Here is a 21,122-nt window from a genome sequence, read left to right on the forward strand (position 1 = left end):
ATTAAATAAGTAAAAGAATTTTTAATTTTCATAATGATAGCATACAACACCAGTGTGTCACTAAATGAAACCCTTTGGTATGAACCGCTTTGAGGGAGGATGATGTGATTTACAATGCAATGAAGCTGTGCAGGGACAGGACCTAAAGCCTTATGGTTTGGAGTAAGACCATCAATGAGAGAGATATTTTCACAGACAGAGACAAGGGCATCTTGATAAGTAACACCTAGACCTTCATCCCATTTTCCAGAAGTATAAGCATTAACACCAACATCCAAATATCCTAGGGCATCACTAATGATTTTACTATTCAGATTTAACTCACGCCCTTTAACATAGGAATGGACATTTTCATTATGATAGGTCATGTTGACATAAAATTCACGAATAAGATCAGGGTAAATAGGATTTTTGATTTTGAAAAGATGATTCCAGTCCAAAATGGTTATTGATGAGCGGATAATTTATACGCTTTTTGGCATTATTTTTAGTATGTTTTTAGTAGAATCTAGTTACTTTTAGGGATGTTTTCATTAGTTTTTATGTTAAATTCACATTTTTGGACTTTACTATGAGTTTGTGTATTTTTCTGTGATTTCAGATATTTTCTGGCTGAAATTGAGGGACTTGAGCAAAAATCAAATTCAGAGGTTGAAGAAGGACTGCTGATGCTGTTGGATTCTGACCTCCCTACCCTCAAAGTGGATTTTCTGGATCTACAGAACTCAAAATGGCGCTCTTCCAATTTCTTTGGAAAGTAGACATCCAGGGCTTTCCAGCAATGTATAATAGTCCATACTTTGGCCGAGTTTAGACGACGTAAAAGGGCGTTGAATGCCAGTTCTACGCTGCTGTCTGGAGTTAAACGCCAGAAACAAGTCACAAGCCAGAGTTGACCGCCAGAAATACGTTACAACCTGGCGTTCAACTCCAGAAAGAGCCTCTGCACGTGTAACATTCAAGCTCAGCCCAAGCACACACCAAGTGGGTCCCGGAAATTGATTTATACATCAATTACTTACTTCTGTAAACCCTAGTAACTAGTTTAGTATAAATAGGACTTTTTACTATTGTATTTGACATCCTGGATTGTATTTTTGATCCTGTGATCACGTTTTGGGGGCTGGCCATTCGGCCATGCTTGGACCTTCATCACTTATGTATTTTCAAACGGTAGAGTTTCTACACTCCATAGATTAAGGTGTAGAGCTCTGCTGTTCCTCAAAGATTAATGCAAAGTACTACTATTTTTCTATTCAATTCAACTTATTCCGCTTCTAAGATATTCATTCGCACTTCAACCTGAATGTGATGAACGTGACAATCATCATCATTCCCTATGAACGTGTGCCTGACAACCACTTCCGTTCTACCTTAGATTGAATGAGTATCTCTTGGATCTCTTAATCAGAATCTTCGTGGTATAAGCTAGATTGATGGCGGCATTCATGAGAGTCCGGAAAGTCTAAACCTTGTCTGTGGTATTCCGAGTAGGACTCTGGGATTGAATGACAGTGACGAACTTCAAACTCGCGATTGCTGGGCGTAGTGACAGACGCAAAAGGAGGGTGAATCCTATTCCAGTATGATCGAGAACCTCAGATGATTAGCCGTGCTGTGACAGAGCATTTGGACCATTTTCACAAGAGGATGGGATGTAGCCATTGACAACGGTGATGCCCTTACATAAAACCAGCCATGGAAAGGAGTAAGATTAATTGGATGAAGACAGCAGGAAAGCAGAAGTTCAGAGGAACGAACGCATCTCCATACACTTATCTAAAATTCTCACCAATGATATACATAAGTATTTCTATCTTTATTTTCTGTCTATTTATTATTAATATTCGAAAACTCCATAACTATTTTATATCCGCCTGACTGAGATTTACAAGGTGACCATAGCTTGCTTCAAGCCGACAATCTCCGTGGGATCGACCCTTACTCACGTAAGGTTTATTACTTGGACGACCCAGTGCACTTGCTGGTTAGTTGTGCGAAGTTGTGATAAAAAGTTGAGATTACAATTGAGCGTACCATGTTGATGGCGCCATTGATGATCATAATTTCGTGCACCAAGTTTTTGGCGCCGTTGCCGGGGATTGTTTGAGTTTGGACAACTGACGGTTCATCTTGTTGCTCAGATTCGGTAATTTTCTTTTTGTTTTATTTTCAAAAAAATTTTCAAAAATCTTTCAAAAAAAAATTTCTCCTTTGTTTTCGAAAAAAATTTTAAAAATAAATGTTTTCAAAAAAATATTTTTCTTCAGAATTTTTAAGAATGAATTCTAGTGTTTCATGATGATTTGTTGAATCCTGGCTGGCTGTAAACCATGTCTAATCTTTTGGACTGGAGTTTCAACTTATCATCACAAGAGCTTGTTGATTCTCACACACTTAGTTGTTCTATACATGGAAGGTATCAACAGCATACTAAAGCTTGGCTGGCTATTAAGCCATGCCTGACCCTTTGATTGGAGCTTTAGTTTAAAGAGCATAAGATTCCTGGAATTCATATTAAAAATTTTGGAATCCTTATTTTTCTTTTTCAAAATAATTTTCGAAAAAAAAATTAAAAGAAAATACAAAAAAATTCATAAAATCATAAAAATCAAAAAAAATATTTTGTATTTCTTATTTGAGTCTTGAGTCAAATTTCAAGTTTGGTGTCAATTGCATGTTCATCTTGCATTTTTCGAAAAATTCATGCATTCATGGTGTTTTTCATGATCTTCAAGTTGTTCTTGGTAAGTCTTCTTGTTTGATCTTGATGTTTTCTTGTTTTGCATCTTTTCTTGTTTTTCATGTGCATTTTTGCATTCATAGTGTCTAAACATGAAAGATTTCTAAGTTTGGTGTCTTGCATGTTTTCTTTGCATATAAAAATTTTCAAAAATAAGTCTTGATGTTCATCATGACATTCAAAGTGTTCTTGGTGTTCATCTTGACATTCATAGTGTTCTTGCATGCATTCATTGTTTTGATCCAAAATTTTCATGCATTGAGTCTTTTTCATGTTTTTCCCTCTCATCATTAAAAATTAAAAAATAAAAAAAAAATATCTTCCTCTTTTTCTCCCTTAAAATTTCGAAAATTAGATTTGACTTTTTCAAAAAATTTTAAAATCTAGTTTTTTTATGAGTCAAATCAAATTTTCAATTTAAAAATCTTATCTTTTTCAAAATCTTTTTTAAAAATCAAATCTTTTTCATTTTTCTTATTTATTTTCGAAAATTTTAAAAATATTTTTCAAAAAACTTTTTCTTAATTTTACATCAAATTTTTGAAAATAACATCATCAATTAATGTTTTGATTCAAAAAATTCAAGTTTGTTACTTACTTGTTAAGAAAGATTCAAACTTTAAGTTCTAGAGTCATATTTTGTGATTTCTTGTGAATCAAGTCATTAATTATGATTTTAAAAATCAAATCTTTTTCAAAACTAATTTCAATCATATCTTTTCAAAAATATCTTCTTATCTTATCTTTTTCAAAATTTGATTTTAAAATATCCTTTCTAACTTCTTATCTTCTTATCTTTTCAAAATTGATTTTCAAAATTTGTTTCAACTAACTTTTTGTTTGTTTCTTATCTTTTTCAAAACTACCTAACTAACTCCCTCTCTCTCTAATTTTCGAAAATATCTTCCCTCTTTTTCAAAAATTCTTTTTAATTAACTAATTATTTTAATTTTTTATTTTAATTTTCGAAAATTACTAACCTTTTTCAAAAACTATTTTCGAAAATCACTAACTCTTTTTCAAAAATTATTTTTGAAAATTCTCCTTCTCTCTCATCTCCTTCTAATTATTTATTCATCTACTAACATTTCTCTTCATCTCACATCACTGCTCCTATCCTTACCCTTGTGTTTGGATTCTTCATTCTTCTTCACCCCTATTCCTTTTCTTCTTCTACTAACAATAAGGAACCTCTTTACTGTGACATAGAGGATTCCTCTTCTTTTCTTGTTCTCTTCTCTTTCTAATGAGCAGGAACAAGGAAAAAGGCATTCTTGTTGAAGCTGATCCAGAACCTGAAAGGACTCTGAAGAGAAAACTAAGAGAGGCTAAATTACAACAATCCAAAGACAACCTTATTGAAAATTTCGAACAAGTAAAGGAGATGGTAGCCGAACCCAACAAAAATAATGCAAGGAGAATACTTGGTGACTTTACTGCACCTAATTCCAATTTACATGGAAGAAGCATCTCCATTCTTGCCATTGGAGCAAACAACTTTGAGCTACAACCTCAATTAGTTTCTCTGATGCAGCAAAACTGCAAGTTTCATGGACTTCCATATGAAGATCCTTTTCAGTTCTTAACTGAATTCTTGCAGATATGTGATACTGTTAAGACTAATGGAGTAGATCCTGAAGTCTACAGGCTCATGCTTTTCCCTTTTGCTGTAAGAGACAGAGTTAGAGTATGGTTGGACTCTAAGGATAGCCTGAACTCTTGGGATAAGCTGGTCAAGGATTTCTTAGCCAAGTTCTTTCCTCCTCAAAAACTGAGTAAGCTTAGAGTGGATGTTCAGACCTTCAGACAGAAAGAAGGTGAATCCCTCTATGAAGCTTGGGAGAGATACAAAGGACTGACCAAAAAGTGTCTGTCTGACATGCTTTCAGAATGGACCATCCTGGATATACTCTATGATGGTCTGTCTGAATTAGCTAAGATGTCATTGAATACTTCTGCAGGTAGATCCATTCACCTAAAGAAAACGCCTGCAGAAGCTCAAGAACTCATTGACATGGTTGCTAATAACCAGTTCATGTATACTTCTGAGAGAAATCCTGTAAGTAATGGGACGCCTATGAAGAAGGGAGTTCTTGAAATTGATACTCTGAATGCCATATTGGCTTAGAATAAAATATTGACTCAGCAGGTCAATATGATTTTTCAGAGTCTGAATGGAATGCAAGCTGCATCCAACAGTACTCAAGAGGCATCTTCTGAAGAAGAAGCTTATGATTCTGAAAACCCTGCAATAGCAGAGGTAAATTATATGGGTGAACCTTATGGAAACACCTATAACCCATCATGGAGAAATCATCCAAATTTCTCATGGAAGGATCAAAAGCCTCAACAAGGCTTTAATAATGGTGGAAGAAATAAGTTTAACAGTAGTAAACCTTTTCCATCATCCACTCAGCAACAGACAGAGAACTCTGGACAAAATACCTCTAATTTAGCAAACTTAGTCTCTGATCTGTCCAAGGCCACTGTAAGTTTCATGAATAAAACAAGGTCTTCCATTAGAAATTTGGAAGCACAAGTGGGCCAGCTGAGTAAAAGGATCACTGAAATCCCTCCTAGTACTCTCCCAAGCAATACAGAAGAAAATCCAAAAGGAGAGTGCAAGGCCATTGAATTAATCACCATGGCCGAACCTGTGAAGGAAGGAGAGGACGTGAATCCCAAGGAGGAAGACCTCCTAGGACGTCCAGTGATCAATAAGGAGCTTCCCTTTGAGGAACCAAAGGAATCTGAGACTCATCTAGAGACCATAGAGATTCCATTAAACCTCCTTATGCCATTCATGAGCTCTGATGAGTATTCCTCTTCTGAAGAGAATGAAGATGTTACTGAAGAGCAAGTTACCAAGTACCTTGGTGCAATCATGAAGCTGAATGCCAAATTATTTGGTATTGAGACTTGGGAAGATGAACCTCCCTTGTTCATCAATGAACTGAGTGATCTGGATCAACTGACATTGCCTCAGAAGAAACAGGATCCTGGAAAGTTCGTAATACCTTGTACCATAGGCACCATGATCTTTGAAAAGGCTCTGTGTGACCTTGGTTCAGGGATAAACCTCATGCCCCTCTCTGTAATAGAGAAACTGGGAATCTATGGGGTGCAAGCTGCTAAAATCTCATTAGAGATGGCAGACAATTCAAGAAAATAGGCTTAAGGACAAGTAGAGGACGTGTTAGTAAAGGTTGAAGGCCTTTACATCCCTGCTGATTTCATAGTCCTAGATACTGGGAAGGATGAGGATGAATCCATTATTCTTGGAAGACCCTTCCTAGCCACAGCAAGAGCTGTGATTGATGTTAACAGAGGTGAACTAGTCCTTCAATTGAATGAGGACTCCCTTGAGTTTAAAACTCAGGGACATCCTTCTGTAAACATGAAAAAGAGGCACAGTAAGCTTCTCTCAAAACAGAGTCAACCAGAGCCCCCACAGTCAAACTCTAAGTTTGGTGTTGGGAGGCCACAACCAAACTCTAAGTTTGGTGTTGAACTCCCATATCCAAACTCTAAGTTTGGTGTTGGGAAGTCTCAACAATGCTCTGAACATCTGTGAGGCTCCATGAGAGCCCACTGTCAAGCTATTGACATTAAAGAAGCACTTGTTAGGAGGCAACCCAATTTTTATTTATCTAATTTTATTTTTCTTGTTCTTTCATGTTTTATTAGGTTCATGATCATGTGGAGTCACAAAATAAATATAAAAATTGAAAACGGAATAAAAAATAGCAGAAGAAAAATCACACCCTGGAGGAAGACCTTACTGGCGTTTAAACGCCAGTAAGAAGCATCTGGCTGGCGTTCAACGCCAGAACAGAGCATGGTTCTGGCACTGAACGCCCAAAATGGGCAGCTCTGGGCGTTTGAACGCCAGAATTGCACCCTGGAGAAGAGCTGGCGCTGAACGCCCAGAACAAGCATGGTTCTGGCGTTCAATGCCAGAAATGGGCAACAAATGGGCGTTCAACGCCCAGAACAAGCACCAATCTGGCACTGAACGCCCAGAGTTGTGTGCAAGGGCATTTTGCATGCCCAATTTGGTGCAAGGTTGTGAATCCTTGAACACCTCAGGATCTGTGGACCCCACGGGATCACCTCAGGATCTGTGGACCCCACAGGATCCCCACCTACCTCCACTCACTTCTTCTCACCCCTCTTTCACACAATCCCATAAACACTCTTCCCCAAAACTCTTCACCAATCACCTCAATCTCTCTTCCCTATCACCACTTCACCACTCACATCCATCCACTCTTCCCCATAAACCTACCTCATAAACTCCACCTACCTTCAAAATTCAAAATCAATTTCCCACCCAACCCCACCCTAAATGGCCGAACCTAACACCCTCTCCCCCACTATATAAACCCCTCCATTCTTCTTCATTTTTCACACAAAACAACCCTCTCTTCCCCTCCTTGGCCGAAACACATCTCTTTCTCCCTCTTCTCCATTTCTTCTTCTTCTTCATCTATTCTTTCTTTTCTTGCTCGAGAGCGAGCAATATTCTAAGTTTGGTGTGGTAAAAGCATAAGCTTTTTATTTTTCCATTACCATAGATGGCACCTAAGACCGGAGAATCCTCTAGAAAAGGGAAAGGGAAGACAAAAGCTTCCACCTCCGAGTCATGGGAGATGGAAAGATTCATCTCCAAAGCTCATCAAGACCACTTCTATGATGTTGTGGTCAAGAAGAATGAGTATCCGGAGATCCGACATGAAATCCAAAGAAGAGGTTGGGAAGTTCTAACAAAACCCATCCAACAAGTCGGCATCCTAATGGTTCAAGAGTTCTATGCCAATGCATGGATCACTAGGAACCATGATCAAAGTAAGAACCCGAACCCAAAGAATTATCTCACCATTGTTCGGGAAAAATACTTAGATTTTAGTCCGGAAAATGTGAGGTTGGCGTTTACCTTGCCCATGATGCAAGGAGATGCATGCCCCTACACTAGAAGGGTCAACTTTAATCAAAGGTTGGACCAAGTCCTCATGGACATATGTGTGGAAGGAGCTCAATGGAAGATTGACTCCAAAGGCAAGCCAGTTCAACTAAGAAGACTGGACCTCAAGCCTGTAGCTAGAGGATGGTTAGAGTTCATCCAATGCTCCATCATCCCCACTAGCAACCGATCTAAAGTTATTGTGGATCGGGCCATCATGATCTATAGCATCATGATTGGAGAGGAAGTAGAAGTTCATGAAGTCATCTCCCTTGAACTCTACAAAATAGCCGAAAAGCCCTCTCCTTGGGCAAGGCTAGCTTTTCCTCATCTTATTTGCCATCTATGTTACTCAGCTGGAGCTTCCATAGAAGGAGTCATTCCCATTGAGGAAGAGAAGCCCATCACTAGGAAAAGGATGGAGCAAGCAAGAGAGCCCATTCATGGAGCTCAAGAGGCGCATGAAGCTCATCACCATGAGATCCCGGAGATGCCTCAAATGCATTTTCCTCCACAAAACTATTGGGAGCAAATTAACACCTCCCTAGGAGAATTAAGTTCCAACATGGGATAATGAAGGGTGGAACATCAAGAGCACTCCATCATCCTTCATGAAATTAGAGAAGATCAAAAAGCAATGAGGGAGGAGCAACAAAGACAAGGAAGAGACATAGAAGAGCTCAAGGACATCATTGGTTCCTCAAGAAGGAAACGCCACCATCATTAAGGTGGACTCACTCCTTGTTCTTACTTTCTCTATTTTTCGTTTTCTATGTTAAGTGCTTATCTATGTTTGTGTCTTCATTACATGATCATTAGTATTTAGTAACTATGCCTTAAAGTTATAAATGTCCTATGAATCCATCACCTCTCTTAAATGAAAAATGTTTTAATTCAAAAGAACAAGAAGTACATGAGTTTCGAATTTATCCTTGAACTTAGTTTAATTATATTGATGTGGTGACAATGCTTTTTGTTTTCTGAATGAATGCTTGAACAGTGCATATGTCTTTTGAAGTTGTTGTTTAAGAATGTTAAATATGTTGGCTCTTGAAAGAATGATGACAAGGAGACATGTTATTTGATAATCTGAAAAATCATAAAAATGATTCTTGAAGCAAGAAAAAGCAGCAAAGAACAAAGCTTGCAGAAAAAAAAAAAGAAAAAAAAAATAGGCGAAAAAAAATAGATAGAAAAAGAAAAAGCAAGCAGAAAAAGCCAAAGCTCTTAAAACCAAGAGGCAAGAGCAAAAAGCCAGTAACCCTTAAAACTAAAAGGCAAGGGCAATAAAAAGGATCCCAAGGCTTTGAGCATCAGTGGATAGGAGGGCCTAAAGGAATAAAATCCTGGTCTAAGCGGCTAAACCAAGCTGTCCCTAACCATGTGCTTGTGGCGTGAAGGTGTCAAGTGAAAACTTGAGACTGAGCGGTTAAAGTCAAGGTCCAAAGCAAAAGAAGAGTGTGCTTAAGAACCCTGGACACCTCTAATTGGGGACTTTAGCAAAGCTGAGTCACAATCTGAAAAGGTTCACCCAATTATGTGTCTGTGGCATTTATGTATCCGGTGGTAATACTGGAAAACAAAGTGCTTAGGGCCACGGCCAATACTCATAAAGAAGCCGTGTTCAAGAATCATCATACTGAACTAGGAGAATCAATAACACTATTTGAACTCTGAGTTCCTATAGATGCCAATCATTCTGAACTTCAATGGATAAAGTGAGATGCCAAAACTATTCAAGAGGCAAAAAGCTACAAGTCCCGCTCATTTAATTGGAGCTATGTTTCATTGATAGTTTGGAATTTATAGTATATTCTCTTCTTTTTATCCTATTTGATTTTCAGTTGCTTGGGGACAAGCAACAATTTAAGTTTGGTGTTGTGATGAGCGGATAATTTATACGCTTTTTGGCATTGTTTTTAGTATGTTTTTAGTAGAATCTAGTTACTTTTAGGGATGTTTTCATTAGTTTTTATGTTAAATTCACATTTCTGGACTTTACTATGAGTTTGTGTGTTTTTCTGTGATTTCAGGTATTTTCTGGCTGAAATTGAGGGACTTGAGCAAAAATCAGATTCAGAGGTTGAAGAAGGACTGCTGATGCTGTTGGATTCTGACCTCCCTGCACTCAAAGTGGATTTTCTGAAGCTACAGAACTCAAAATGGCGCGCTTCCAATTGCGTTAAAAAGTAGACATCCAGGGCTTTCCTGCAATGTATAATAGTCCATACTTTGGCCGAGTTTAGATGACGTAAAAGGGCGTTAAACGCCAGTTCTATGCTGCTATCTGGAGTTAAACGCCAGAAACAAGTCACAAGCCAGAGTTGAACGCCAGAAATACGTTACAACCTGGCGTTCAACTCCAGAAAGAGCCTCTGCACGTGTAACATTCAAGCTCAGCCCAAGCACACACTAAGTGGGCCCCGGAAGTGGATTTATGCATCAATTACTTACTTCTGTAAACCCTAGTAACTAGTTTAGTATAAATAGGATTTTTTACTATTGTATTTGACATCCTGGATTGTATTTTTGATCCTGTGATCACGTTTTGGGGGCTGGCTATTCGGCCATGTCTGGACCTTCATCACTTATATATTTTCAAACGGTAGAGTTTCTACACTCCATAGATTAAGGTGTGGAGCTCTGCTGTTCCTCAAAGATTAATGCAAAGTACTACTGTTTTTCTATTCAATTCAACTTATTCCGCTTCTAAGATATTCATTCGAACTTCAACTTGAATGTGATGAACGTGACAATCATCATCATTCCCTATGAACGCGTTCCTGACAACCACTTCCGTTCTACCTTAGATTGAATGAGTATCTCTTAGATCTCTTAATCAGAATCTTCGTGGTATAAGCTAGATTGATGGCGGCATTCATGAGAGTCCAGAAAGTCTAAACCTTGTCTGTGGTATTCCGAGTAAGACTCTGGGATTGAATGACTGTGACGAACTTCAAACTCGCGATTGCTGGGCGTAGTGACAGACGCAAAAGGAGGGTGAATCCTATTCCAGTATGATCGAGAACCTCAGATGATTAGCCGTGCTGTGACAGAGCATTTAGACCATTTTCACAAGAGGATGGGATGTAGCCATTGACAACAGTGATGCCCTTACATAAAGCCAGCCATGGAAAGGAGTAAGATTAATTGGATGAAGACAGCAGGAAAGCAGAAGTTCAGAGGAATGAACGCATCTGAAATTCTCACCAATGATATACATAAGTATTTCTATCTTTATTTTCTGTCTATTTATTATTAATATTCAAAAACTCCATAACTATTTTATATCCACCTGATTGAGATTTACAAGGTGACCATAGCTTGCTTCAAGCCGACAATCTCCGTGGGATCGACCCTTACTCATGTAAGGTTTATTACTTGGACGACCTAGTGCACTTGCTGGTTAGTTGTGCGAAGTTGTGATAAAAAGTTGAGATTACAATTGAGCGTACCATGTTGATGGCGCCATTGATGATCACAATTTCGTGCACCAGTTATATTTTTAACAAAGATGAGACTTTTCTTTTCCAAAGCAAGTAAATCAGTAAGATACGTAGGGCACAAGGGTCAGTGAACAACAACTTGTCTATAAAACTCATAGTTCATGGCAGAAGTGAAACGGTGAGGGTTGAAATGAGAATGAGAGGTAGCAAAATGAGATTTTAAAGTAGATGGGTCAACATTTGGAGGATCTTTTATAGAACGAAGAGGGATTCGAAGATTACCTCTTTAAGAGCATTAAGGAACAGATTTAGGTTTGGGTCTCGGAGGATCATGATGCTCTTCTTCCGTTGCTATACATTTTCCCTTTGAGGCATTTTGTCTTAAAGGAGCACTTGATGGTTCGGCTAGCTAAGAAGAGGTGCGACGCCTTGCCGTTGTCTTGGTGCGTGCCATCAGGTTTGTACGAGGAGGTGAGGGAGATGGAGATGGTGTAGGAGAATGGGTTGAAACATGAGAATGTGGTTGAGCATTAGAGTCTTCAGAGATTCTGGGAAGTTTATGAGAGAACGTGTCTCTACGGGTTGCAGATTTTTTTTTCTCACTTTAATGACACAAGAAAGTTGCAGTTTTCAAAAAAAAATTGAAATGATGAGAATGAAAAATGAAGAGGCATGCAAGGTATATAAAGGGAGTTGGTTATGCAATTGTAACAAGTTAAAGTTTTCTAGAAAAGTGGAAGTTCAGAACCCTATGAGTACTTGATTTGAAAATATTTGGCCTTTGGTTGAAAAAATATTTTATTAAAATAAAATATTAGATACAAAAATTTTCAATGTATGAAAAAACCAATGAGACCCACTTACATACAAACTAACTCTTATTTGGCCCAAGGGGTTGTGTTTAGTGAATGATATCTAAAGAAATGGGTTGGACCACATGAAATCCATTCAAAATGGAAGACTATATACAATGTTCCATTGATGAAAGCTCTTCACTTATCCGAAAATGTCTCATCCCGAATTGAGAGACAAAAACTTCAAACAGCACATCAACAAAGTTAAAACAAGAATTCAAAACTAAGTATGCTTAAACTAGTTCTTAATTTACAAAACCTATCTTTAGCCAAGGGTTTAGTGAATATATCAGTCAGTTGTTCCTCTGATTTAACAAAATGAATATTTATATTTTTCTTTTGAACATGTTTTCTTATTAAGTGAAATCTTACTTTAATATGTTTTGTTATTTAATGTAAAATAGAATTTTTGGAAATATTAATAGTACTCATGTTCTCACAAAATAAGAGAATATTATCAGCATTCAATTTGTAATCTTCTAACTGAGTTTTCAACCATAACAATTGGGAACAACCAAGGTTCTGAAAACCGGACCGGACCGGCCAGTTCGACCGGTTTAACCGCAAACCGGCAATGTAAGCGGTCCGGTCCTTCTGTAAAAACCGCAATTAAAAAAACCGCTGAAAAACTGACGAACCGGTCAAAAACCGGACGGTTGGGCCGGACCGGTGAATGTTCTTGATTTCTGGCTGTGTGAATGTTCTGATTTCTGGCTCTGTGAGTGTTGTTTTGTTTTTGTTTTACGGCCCTATTTTGTGCTCAGTTTTCATTTTGTAGGAAATTGTTTGAGGTATATAAGAATTAAGAAGGAAGATTATCCCAACAGCTACTCTGTTGATTGATTCTAGTCCCCCACAAGCTTGAAGAGATGAACCCTTCATCATTGGTTAGTATAAGAAATAAATAATCTGAAAACTGTTGTTATTCCATTGTATTCAATTTGTGAACTTCCTCTGTTCAGTTTGTATAAGAAATAAATAATCTGAAATCTGTTCAATTGTTGTTCAATTTGTGAACTTCCTCCTGTTCAATTGTATTCCAAATTGTTAATTTGTGAACTTCCTCTGTTCAATTGAAGTCCAATTTGCAATTTGTGAACAAATGGTTTAATTTCTGTTATGTTTAATTTCTGTGTGCTAACTACCTGTATTGTTTAATCAAGTTTGTAGGTATTCAGAACCTTATAAAAAGAAATGAACAATTATATAGCTCAGAAAACCCTCCCAGTGGTATATCTTTACCTTTTATTCTGGTACAGGTATACCCGCATCCCACTGTCTCTTATTTTTTGTTCAGTAGAACATGTCATTTTTTCTCCTTGGATCTTCATCTATATAGTCATTCTTATTCTATATTTTATTGTTGTTAACTCCCTAATTGGCATGTAGCAATCGGCTGAAATTGATTTTTTAGAATGTTGTTAGCTTATAATATAATGATAACATATCTATTTTATTAGGTGAAATTGATGCTGATTTATATCAAAGTGGCGATGGTAGTAGTGGTCTTTATGCTGCATCTCTTGATTCTTCTGCTCAACAGGGTGGGAATGAAAGTGAAGATCATCCCACCAAAGCAGATTTGCAACAAGTTCTTGCGGATTTTGATGATTCATAAACCATGATGTTGGGATTTAATATTTAGATATGCTTTTATTACTATTTAACTTGAGTTTGGATTTTGATAAGATCATATGTATTTGGTTGATGATATTTTATGTAGTGTTTTAAATTTTGAAGATATTTTAAGATTTATATTAGATTATAATTATATTTTAGGATGTGTATTTATAATTTATTTATTATTCTATTCTAAAACGGTTATTCCGGTTGAACCACCGGTTGGACCGGTTAGACCAGTAAACCAGTAAATTAGTGACTAGAGCGGTTTGATGACCGGTCCGGTTTTCTGAACCTTGGGAACAACAAGATGAAGCTGCAATATATTCGGCTTCAGTAGTGGAGAGAGCCACTGTGGATTGCTTCTTGCTTGAGTATACATTCAGAGACCTGCCCAGAAAATAGCAAATACCAGAAGTACTTCTCCTATCTACTCTATCTCCAGCAAAATCTGCATCACAGTAACTAACTACAGAAAAATTATTAGACCTAAGATACTATAAACCAAAATTGAATGTGCCATAAACATATTTAATGATTTTTTTAACTGTCGAAAGATGTGACTCTTTAGATTGTGATTGGAATCTTGAACAAATTCCAAAATTTTGCACAATGTCAGGTCTAGAGGATGTTAAATACATAAGAGAATTTATCATTCCTCTATACCTATTCTCATCAACATCTTTTTTAGTTTCACCCTTTTTCAACTGTGAGTTTGGGTTCATGGGAGTGCCCATGGGTTTGGTATCCTCCATTCCAAACTTCTTAACTAGTTCCTTGACATACTTCTCTTGGTGAATAAAAGTTTTATTAGGAGTTAGTTTTATTTGAAGCCCAAGGAAGAAGTTAAGTTCACACATCATACTTATGTCAAATTCACTAGTCATGACTCTACCAAAATTAGCACAAAGTGATTCATTGGATGAGCCAAAGGTTATGTCATCAACATAAATTTCAACTAGGATGAATGAATCATTAGAATTTTTAATGAAAAGAGTAGTGTTTGTGGTGCCTCCTTAAAAATTATTTTTCCAAAGAAAAAAACCAAGTTTTTCATACCGAACTCTTGGATATTGTCTTATTTTCAAAGCTTGAAGACATGGTTTGAAAATTCTTTATTTTTAAAACCAGGAGGTTGAGCCACATACACTTTTTTATGGATAATACCATTCAAGAAAGCACATTTCACATCCATTTGAAAAAGTTTAAAGCCACAATGGGCAGCATATGCAAGGAGAAGCCTTATTGCTTCCATTCGGACCACTAGTGCAAAGGATTCATCAAAATCTATTCCTTCTTTTTAGTCATATCGTTGAGCCACTGATAAACCACTATTTTATGATTTATCTTGTGCTCAATTGAGTGGATTTTATCAACTCTTTACCCACTTATTCATACTATTTGCATGGTTTTACTTTTTTCCTTCTGATTTTGTGCTATGATTGAAAACATGCTTCCTTGGCCTTATATTTGCTAATATTAATCCTCTCTTATTACCATTAGATGCCTTGATATGTGTGTTAAGTGTTTTCAGAGATTACAGGGCAGGAACGGCTTGGAGGATGGAAAGGAAGTATGCAAAAGTGGAAGGAATACAAGAAGTTGAAGGAACTGCAAAGCTGTCCAACCTGACCTCTTCGCACTAAAACAGCCATAACTTGAGCTACAGAGGTCCAAATGATGCGGTTTTAGTTGCGTTGGAAAGCTAATGTCTGGGGCTTCGATTTGATATATAATTTGCTATAGCTGCCTCAACGCCAGGTGATGCGAACGCGTGGATCACGCGGACACGTGACCTGACAGAAACGCAATCCACGCAAATGCGTGGACGACGCCTCCGCGTCACTTTCCTGCGACCTGTACGTACCAGAATACGATGGGGGAGATTTCTGGGCTGTGTTTGACCCAGTTTTCGGCCCAGAAAACACAGATTAGAGGCTATAAAGTGGGAGAATGCATCCATTCATCAGACAATCAGCTCATACATTCATAATTTTAGGATTAGATGTAGTTTTTAGACAGAGAGGTTCTCTCCTCTCTCTTAGAATTTAGGATTAGGATTCCTCTTAAAGGAATTAGGATTTCTTATTATTTCAACTTTATTATTTCAATTTACGATTTCTTCTGAGTTCCCAGGTTCAATGTTCCTTTTGTTTATTTTTCCAACTTAATTTATGAATTTTTCCATGTTAGATTTGAATATTCTATTTAATATAATTTGAGGTATTTCAGTTTATGATTCTTATTTAGCTTTTTATATTCTTGGCTTTAATTGATTAACTGGAGGCTCTTGAGTTATCAACTATCCGTGATTGGTTGTTATGTCGGCTAAATTGACTGGTATTCTACTAACTCTAGTCTTTCCTTAGGAGTTGGCTAGGACTTGGGAATCTAACTAATTAGTTCACTTGACTTTTCCTTGCTTTCATAAGGGTTAACTAAGTGGGATTAACTTCCATTCTCATAGGAGTAACTAGGATAGGACTTCCGAATTTTCATACCTTGCCAAGAGTTTATTTTACAGTTATTTATTTATTTTATTTGTCATTTAAATTACTTGTTCCTTACTTTCAAAACCCCCAATTTACAAAACTCATAACCAATAATAAGAACACCTCCCTGCAGTTCCTTGAGAAGACGACCCGAGGTTTAAATACTTCGGTTATCAATTTTAAAGGGGTTTGTTACTTGTGACAACCAAAACTTTTGTAAGAAAGGTTGATTGCTTGGTTTAGAAACTATACTTGCAACGAGAATTTATTCTGAATTCTAAACCGTCAATCTTCAGTTCTTCAAAATGACGCCGTTGCCGGGGAATTGCAAACGTGTGCCTTATTGCCGGTTATTGTAAATATTTGTTTTTTGCTTGTTTATTTGTTTTTATTTTTGTTTTTATTTTTGCTTTTTCATAAATTAAGAGGTTGTTGGTTTTTATTTAGTTATTAAAAAAAAAATTTTCAAAAATTTGTTCTACGTGTTCATCTTGACCTTCAAGTTGTTCTTAGTTGTTTTCTTCGTTTTGATCTAAAATTTTAAGTTTGGTATCATTTTATTGTTTTTCTCTTTCCTCATTTAATTCAAAAATATCTTTTCTCTTTATTTTGATTGAATTTTCGAAATTTGCATAAAAAAAAATTTCAGATTTCTATTTTAAAATTTTTATCTTAGTTTTAAATTTCAAAATCCTATCTTATCTTATTTCGAAATCAAATTTCAAATTTTAATATTTAAATTCCGAAATTCAAAATCCAAATTTAAATATTTTTCAAATTTTTATCTTATATTGTTGACTTTTTTTAAAATTCAAATTTCAAAATTTCAAATTTCAAATTTCAAAATTTTCAAATTTCAAATTTCAAATTTCAAAATTTAAAATTCAAAATTTAATTTTTAAAATTTAAAAATTCAATAACCTTTTAATTTAAATTTGTTTTTATTTTTGTTTTTAATTTTTATTTGCTATTATGAGTTCTCACCCCCATCGCTTTGAGTTTGGTCCCAAGCTGTTGCAAAGAATGGAAATTATTACAGGAACATGCATCAAGGTCAAAACAATCAGAGATGGAAGGAGCCACGAGGATCTGATCAACCCTTTTGGTAACAACACCTTCCAAGATACCATGGACAACGACCATCCTACAATGCATGCCAAGACAATAGATATGGTGGACCTCCTTGTAATTACCAACAAACCCCATCATATGCCTGTAAACCACCTCCTCAACATAGCTTTGAACCACTACACTCACAAGCCAACTACCACCATTCACTTCCATATGACCCTAACCCTTATCCACCCCAATTCCAACCCAATTACTCCCAAGAACCACCACCTCCCTATGCACCATGTCCATATCCATCACCCCAAGAATCAAGGGAGCAACTCAAGGAAACATTTGAAAAATTTCATACCACACTTCACCAATTGAATCAAGCGATAAATCAACTGCCTTCCCGACGTTCGGACACTCAAGGAACCCCCATGGCTTCATGTGGGCAATCTAATAAAAAACGCAGCATGAATGAGATACTAGAAACTCCAGTGGACAGTACGGAGCATGACTTTGTATTGGGACAAGTGGAGGAAGCTGTAATTATCGAAGAAGAAGAATTGGTTGAAGACTTAGGAGATGCAGAACCTCCATGGGAAAATCCAGTCAAAGAGGCTCCTTCAAAGACGTTTGAAACAGATGTTGAGGAAGGTGTACAACCTCTAAGGCATATCATGGTTGAATACTTTGAAGAGGATGATCAAGAGATGGATTCGATCATTGATGAATTCTTATCTACCATTGAATCCTCTCCCATTGGACTAGACATGGAGATCAAAGAAGAAAAAGCACAACCTCCCATGCCCTTGGTAAGCAATGAAGAAGAGATTGAATTGGAAGGAAGCTACCAAGAGGAAGAGGTTGATATTGAAGAAGCTTGCAAAGAGGTGGAAGTTGTCAAGAAAGAGCTCAAGGGAATAGAGCTGGAAATCACCTTACCAAAGTTGTTGGAGACCTCTCCCCCAAAGCCATCACCATACATCCCTTCATTCAAGTGGGTAAATCTCTCATCTCTAACCTTAATTAGCTCACTTGAATATGCTTTGCTTGAAACAGATGGTCAACTTAGAGCTCTTTGTTGCATTAAGAGTAAGAGGAAGATGGTCAGTGGTAAGAATTGTCCTGCAAGGTTCATTATGGTTCAAAGCTTTAAGTTTAAACGCAAAGGTTGGTGTAAAGCTCAATTGAATGGGTCTGGGAAGTTGTTTGAACGCTTCAGTGAGAATTCTAAGGCTGAACCACCCGGATGGAATCATGATAATCAATTTGAAGACGGGTGCAGAAACAAGATTTGGAATCCAGACATACATGAAGATCAAATTTGGGAGCTCAAAGCTTGTGAAGAACTCCATCAAAGCTTAAAGAATCTACGTGGTATTGATAAAGCTTATTGGAAGTCCAAGCATTGGTGGAAGTTTCAGGATGAGTTCAAGCACAAGCCACCATGACAAGGAGCTCACCAAATGTCCAACTTAAGGACTTTAACTAAAAGTGCTAGGTGGGAGACAACCCACCATGGTATGATCGTTCCTTTTTCATTTTTATTTAGTTTTATTTGTTTTCAAATTTTATTATATTTTATTGTATTGAACCTGGAGTTTTGCATAACATTCATATTAGCATTACATTCTGCATACTGCATTACTAAATATATATATATATAAAATAAATAAATAATAATAATAATAATTGCACGCGACGCGACAACGTCGCCAGTGCATTGGGAAGAAAAGAAAATTGAACAGAGAGTCACGCGAGAGCGTGGCTGGAGACGTGCCTTTGGCACAAATTGATCCACGCGACCGCGTCACTGACGCGTTCGCGTCATGTGGGAATAATGCCTCCCACGCGTCCGCGTCACCCACGCGGACGCGTGACCTGAAAATCGACGTAAGAAAGGGTGCATGGCCGAAAGTTGTGCTGGAGTAGAGCTGCACTCGCACCAATCACACAAATCAGGCCACGCGATCGCATGACCCACGCGTCCGCATCACCTGATAATTATTGCACACCACGCGAACGCGTGACCCACGTGCTCGCGTCGCCCGCGCCGCACGACTTATCCAAATCAGCGCCACAAATCTTATCTTTTCTTCCCCAATCCTAATTTTTCCTCCCTCCTTTCTTACTTACGTCTTCTTCCCTTCTTTCCCTTCTCATTCTTCTTATCCTTCATTCTATTTTACTTAATTTATTTGCATATTTCATTCATTGCATTTTAATTTTGTGCATATTTTTCTTTTCTTTTCTAAATTTATTATTTTTTTGGTGTCACTTGTTCATATTCAACTGTTGTGTCTTTTCTGGTATTATGTTGGTGCTCAGTGACTTGTTTTACACTATTGGGTAATATTATTTAAGTCAATCTTTTATGATATTTGTATTAATTTTGCATTGACATTAATTTATATTGTCTTGCACTCTCTTCCCCATTGTTGCAAATTTTTGCACTCTTGATTTGCCATGTACTTCTACTGTTTTCTCACTTGCATGTTGTAGCTACCATGTAATTGAGGCCCTCATTATTTGGCATTAACCCAACCATATTTTATTTATTTTCTTATCTTTATTTCTGGGTTACTGTTCTTCTTTTTCTCTTCTTTCAGGCTGGCCACCGAAGACGAAAAAAGGGAGAAACCTCTAAAAGGGGAGACAAACAAGTCCATCTGCACAATACTTGAAGAAAAGCATCAGTTGGAACAACCCATCCACCTGCACATCTCAGCATGCACCAAGGATGGTGCAATCTTTAAGTGTAGGGAGGTCGATACCGATCTCCATGGGTTAGCTATTTTCTTCTTTCCAACACCATTGTTTTATTTTCTTTATTTGTTCATTGTTGCATTTGCATATTTAATTGCATGTTTGTTTGATTTTATGTATTTAGTTACAACTTGGTTGAAGTAATATTTTCTTTTTCAAGAAATTTTTATAGTATTTCACTAATTTAAATTAAAAACTTTCTATTAAAACTTGTTTGAAGTTGTATTTGGAACATGGTTTTTGAGCCAAAGAACACACAACCCGTGAGATTTTGAGCTTATTTATATGGTTACATTATTTAACTATAATATTTTATTCTTGTGTGTTTCCTTCTCTATGATTGTAATCTATATTTTGTTCCAGTCTGTATGTCCATTATTTGGTATATTTACATGCTTGCATATGATTGAGGCCATTATTTGAATTTTTACTCACTTATCCCAAATAAGCCTACCCTTTCAATCACCTTTGTTTGCCACCTTGAGCCTTTTATCCCCATTTATTCTGTTCTATAACCACATCACTAGCCTTAAGCAGAAAAACAATTAAATACCCCAATTGAATCTTTGGTTAGCTTAAGATAGAGATTGTGTAACAATTAAGTGTGGGGAAACTATGGGAACATGGGTTAATAAGGAAATGTGTTATATTTTTCTACTTTGATAAAATATTAGGAATTTGGGTACCTACTCATGTGAGACTAGAGAAATTAAAAAATCCATGTGCATTGATAAGTTATGTTTATTCTTCTATAAAAAAAATCCAAAAAAAAAATATATATATTAAATAAATAAGTAAATAAATAAGGGGACAAAATTACCCCAATGCTAAGTTTAATAATGAAAGATCAATGCACATGTGATAAATTAAAAAAAAAGTTGATACATGAGCACGTAATACAAAAGTGGGAAAAATTTGGGTAGCTAGGTAAAGCATTTTAAATTATATAAAGTATGTATATGTTATGTGAGATCTTAGACTAATCAAGGATTCACTTTGTTAGCTCACTTAGCCTTATATGTATATCCTTACCTTTAACTCAGCCCCATTACAACCCTGAAAAGACCTCATGATGTTTGCATTGGTATACTAAATATTTGTTGATTGGTTAGATGAAGAACAAAGTTTAAAAAGCATGACTAGAGAAGAGTAGAGTGATTAACCCTAGACACTTGAGAGTTA

The 21,122-nt window shown here is 36.7% G+C and overlaps 1 non-coding gene across 1 annotated transcript; it reads right to left on the reverse strand.

The window, feature by feature from the left end:
- Positions 1-4,520: 4,520 nt before the first annotated feature.
- Positions 4,521-4,628, reverse strand: LOC148544402 (small nucleolar RNA R71). The gene has a single exon (XR_015901399.1). It is a non-coding gene; the product is annotated as a small nucleolar RNA R71 (small nucleolar RNA).
- Between the last annotated feature and the right edge of the window lie 16,494 nt (positions 4,629-21,122).

The sequence above is a fragment of the Arachis ipaensis genome, chromosome B9 (genome assembly GCF_059453495.1).
Source record: "Arachis ipaensis isolate K30076 ecotype BB chromosome B9, ASM5945349v1, whole genome shotgun sequence".
NCBI lineage: Eukaryota > Viridiplantae > Streptophyta > Magnoliopsida > Fabales > Fabaceae > Arachis > Arachis ipaensis.